The sequence below is a fragment of the Argopecten irradians genome, chromosome 10 (assembly GCF_041381155.1).
Source record: "Argopecten irradians isolate NY chromosome 10, Ai_NY, whole genome shotgun sequence".
In the NCBI taxonomy this organism is placed as follows: Eukaryota; Metazoa; Mollusca; class Bivalvia; order Pectinida; family Pectinidae; genus Argopecten; species Argopecten irradians.
Genome location: NC_091143.1, coordinates 7,409,746 through 7,414,787, shown reverse-complemented (window position 1 = coordinate 7,414,787; position 5,042 = coordinate 7,409,746). Strand labels below are relative to the sequence as shown.

At 36.5% G+C, this 5,042-nt stretch overlaps 1 long non-coding RNA gene across 1 annotated transcript; it reads left to right on the top strand.

The window, feature by feature from the left end:
- Positions 1-1,299: 1,299 nt before the first annotated feature.
- Positions 1,300-5,042, top strand: LOC138332829 (uncharacterized). The gene is made up of 3 exons (XR_011209883.1): positions 1,300-1,445; positions 2,349-2,420; positions 4,704-5,042. It is a non-coding gene; the product is annotated as an uncharacterized lncRNA (long non-coding RNA).

The window sequence follows — 5,042 nt, the reverse complement described above, 5'->3', positions numbered from 1 at the left end:
TTGGAAACACCAAATCGTACAAAAACAAACAAACCCAAATGGAATTATAGATTTATATTGCGTCGTCTTTTCTCCGTTCGTGATAATATTACCGCTACCGCCGGAAATCGCTTTCCTATGATAAACTGAAAATGTTGTTTACGACATCATGCATGTTTTAAAGGATTGATGAATTCGAATGGTATGGAGACATATTATTGTAAATTAGCGTTCATATGACATTTCTAACTGTCTGCTGAAAATATATTGATTTCGTTGAAAACACTCCCGTCCCGACACCGCTGGCGTTCCTGGCCTCTTCTCCATTATACATAACAAGCTTTTCAATCAGAAGGAAACACCCCCGTAAAAAGCTGTCAATTCATCGGCATAAACCCAGAGGAGTTCCGGACTATTCATCCCTGTCACGTCTGTAGAGAGATAGTATAGGGCTTGTCTTTTCGTGTTTGTCTCCCAGTAGGAAATGATTTGCCGTTAAACCTGTCAGTATCGGTTGTACAACCTGTTTCAATATCTCTACCGTAAACTTTGACGATCATGACATTTTTAAATGGTTATGAACTAACCTTAATCAGCCAATGAACTCACGTCCTAACACCTCTATATTGAAGTAGAGTTTATCAGATACTTAGAGGAGGTTACACAACGAATGGTTATTGGATATGAAATGTATCGGTACTTTTCACGTACTTCAACAAAAAATAAGCAAGTGAAAATAAAAACGCACCTACACTTGTATATTACAGTACTGTAAACCATTTTCTTTCCCGAATTTTACGATCCATGTAAATTCGCAAAAGTTTATCTCCGTCAAGGACGTATATGAGACTCACTTACCTTGTCTCCGTGAATTGACATCTACATCACGTATATTGATTGAGAGTTCCATTCACAAATGGAAATCGTCGCGAAAATGTTTTAAAATGGAAATCGCGAAATTTAGTAGCCCCGATAGAAAGTTGGTTTATACATGTACCTTAATTTAATATCAAATAAAAAGGCTAAAAACATTGCACATGACACAGCTCGTAACGCTGTGAACATTTAAATATAAGAGTGAGTTGACAGACCAGACGTCCCTAAAGAACATGCATTATTTAGTTTTCCTCCCACCATTCACTGATTTGTCATCGGTTTTATCCGTGGGAGATTTCTCTGTCAACCCCTAGGGTATGACTGATTGCGCGCGCTAACCTTTTGAACCTGAAGACAATTACGTGACGTCATGACTTAATGCGGTGTAACCGTGGCGTGCATTTTCGATGGCGTCATCAATATTGACGTGCAGACGACGGAACCATGTTTATGTCGCGGGGAAAATACTTCTTTCTAGGCTATTATTTCATCTTTTTGTTCTGTATATGGAGAAAAACATCATTTCCTACCTATGAGAATATAACAACAAAATCACAGCCCTCGGAATGTTCATGAATGTCCAACACTCAGTAAGTCTTGGATTGGACGTTAATGAATTACCCCTCGGTTTGTGATCTCGTTATCACACCATCTAGGTAGGGAATAATCCATGACACAAGCGTATAATCCACAGATACATGTACACGTACTAGTTATATATATCATGCAGTACTGGGTAACACTTGGCACAAGAAGAAGGGACATTTCAGACATAGAAACAGGATATCTAAAAAATCTAGTATCTTATTAGACATGTTTATTGATTGTTTGATTTTATTGTGTGAACAGCGAGATCATCTTTTTTGGAGATTTATAAAACATCAGATATACAGCGATCCATGGACGACAAGTCATTACAGAGTTCTACGTTTTCCACCATATGCATTTTAGATAACAATATTACGTGACTACGAATTTAAACGTCATGTGAAATATTCGACTTGTAATAAATCTCGCAAATATCACTTCACGTGTCACCTTAGCGTATCTGTAGGGGTATTTCCTGTCCTGGAACTCTCCAGAAAAACAACTGAAATACTTCCGCCGTGCGTGCCGTCCTCCCTCTGAGGGTCGTTACGCATTGACATAATCACCAATACTGACTGCCATTTCAATAACTGCGCCGATAGGCTCTGTATGCTATAGGGTTTATTTGATTACGAGAGGCAGCAGGGAATGATATGAGACCCTAGGGGTGATTTAAGGAGAAACAACCCCAATTGTACAGGTCATTCTGTGGGGATCAATTTCGTTATCACTTAAGCCTAATAATTTTGTTTTTACCCTACTCTGTCAAGCAGTAATCCATAAATCGCGGTCGAGTGTCCGATGCAATTTACATCTGTTCGATTTGTATATGAAAAACAATGATGTATCTTTGTGTGAATATATATTTTTTATTTATTGTTATGATTCATTGGTCTAGTTTATAGCCCTATAGACAACACGTTGAGGACGGCTGTGGAAGGAGGAGCTACTGACATATGGGATGTACGTAAACCAAGGTATGATGGGTTATATCATCATAAAATACAATTAAAACAAACAGAGGATGGATAATAGTCCTCATCTACCCGATCAAGGTTCTGTCGATATTAGGTTAGCGCAGTTTGTTTATTGTTTACAAGATCTTACAACAATAATGAAATCTTAATCATATAGCAATGCAACTCATGGTAGTGTCATTTTTAATACTTCCAAACACGATTCTTATTTTTAAAAATAATTTGACGATCACTGGAAAATAAATAATAATTCCAATATCTACAGAGTGCCATAGAACGATTTCCAATACGCCCAGCCAACCCCTTTATCAAGACATAACATACAAAGCTATTTCAGTCATACCATAAATAGTTGATGATTACTTTATGGTTAGCATGTAACCCTGTGTGTTTTGTTTGGCCTGATAAACGGTAGGTTGCCTCCATTGCTTTGTCCACACTGTAGACATTAACCATGTGTGGCTATATCTATACAAACCACCTCTCTATAATCATAATCATCTTGAGACATGATAATGAACCTGAATCTACAATATATTGCATTGTTTGCCATTCCACTGCGGCCCTCGTCGAATAGATTTCTGATTGTTCACTATCTTGACGTGATTAGTACGTTTCGCTGGTCGAGCACTGATGACTCTATATGACAGCAAATGATATACGACGTCAATACATTTGTATATTGATATAACTAGAAACTAGGTCATTACTGAACAAGTGGGTCACACGATGGATTATGTAGGTCAGTATTGTAAACCTACCAATGGTGGTATTATCTGATATCGTGACATACATGTATTTAGATTTTGTATGTTGTCTGTAACAGGACATAGGCAGATGAAACATTTAATCAATGAACCGGTGATGTAGTAACGTAATGATTTAGACACCGATTGTCTTAAGACCTATGAGACGGTTTCGCGTGTTAATATTAATATACAATAAGATACAATTGGTTATTTTACATCAAGGCATATGTTGACTACTAAACCAGAAATCCACTACACAGTACATGTAGTTCAGTAAACATATCAATTCTAGTTGTAGACTTGTATACCAATGTCATCAATGAAGGGGAGACATCATATACTTCAGGAATGTTTGGTTCTAGTCACACTGTTATGAAAAGTTTCCACTTAGATTTTCGTTGCTTAATGTATGCAACTTTATTTCGTCGTATTTACATTCACTTTTTAATTTTACTATTAATAACTAATCAAGCCAAAGTGAAGTCTATGAGGGTATAGCGACTATTATGACGTCACTAATGCTGACATAGTAACGCCAACTGATTACCATCAGTTAGTGCGCATTATAAAGTTTGTCTTCTAAACTCCGTCATCTATATCGACTAAAGAAAGGAAGATAATGCTTAAATATATTTTGTTTTAATATATATATATATATATTTCCCTTTTGATGAGCGGTTGAAGTAAGACTAAAATGAATGAACATTATCAATATTTCATTTTTCTTCAAGGGTCTCGTGATTTGAACAAAATAAGATCGCTGACGAAATAAAAGTAGTACACCAAAGAGAACCTTTGTCATTTAGAATGTGCACTTTTAGCTGTTGTGTCAAACGTGGGCGAAATCATAACCTTAAGCAACTGGTGCTTCATTTCATGGTATCCACCTAGTGTATAGCTAATGGCGGGCTCGAGAGACCGAGCAGGTGGTAAAAGATAATTTGTCGTCTACATATAACTCACTTACTGGTGTAATTTGTCAGAGACTATTCATTTACGATGTAGCAATGCACTGCAGATAGTGAGATATAGTGTATATGAGTATCGTTTCTGTGAATCCACGAGTTCATCACCAACAGGCACACCTTGATGTTATTTTGACGTTTCATCATTATGATGTTTGATGGTTCATAGAGCGCGTTTGAGTTATATTTCATTAATTTGTATTTACTACCATAACAACCACTTCTATATAAATAACACCTACTTATTAAGACCGCTTTCTCAGGGTCCCAAATGGTCACATTCAACAAAGTTTGACCTGTGCATAAAGACCACATGATTTTAAAGACCATTTTCTCCTTTGGGTGCTCTTTATAGGCAAGTTGGACTGTATTTGATTCCAACTGATATCCTTAATAGTTTGTCTTATGTTATTGTAAGCATTATTTTATCATTCAGACATCGTCGATCGACTTTGAATTGATATATGGGTAGTTAAATGATGATAAAGAAGATAATCTTCTCTCCTCCAAATATAATTGTGTGACTTTTTAAAACTTTTAATACTCATTACAATCTCATTGTTTTACAGTTATATGGATCCACCCCAGTAAAACAGTTCCAATCAGAGACTTTCCTTTGATCTATATGAAAAATATCGAATAACGGTACTCTGTGTTTGAATGTGTAGCTTTGAAGTTGGGCGTTCATGGTTCGAATATATGTTGCTAAAACCGCTGCTGGTGGCTTGGATGTGAGAAAACAAGAGCGGAAATGGAGGTTTGATTTAAAACACTTGAATTTCATGTTATTCTGCATTTTGATCTAACAAAGTTACTCCCCCTAGTTCTAGTAACGACATAAGGAACCAAGGGAAGGAACTCTTATAGCCCAGAATGCGTTATTTTTGAAGATTAAGGCTATTCCGTTT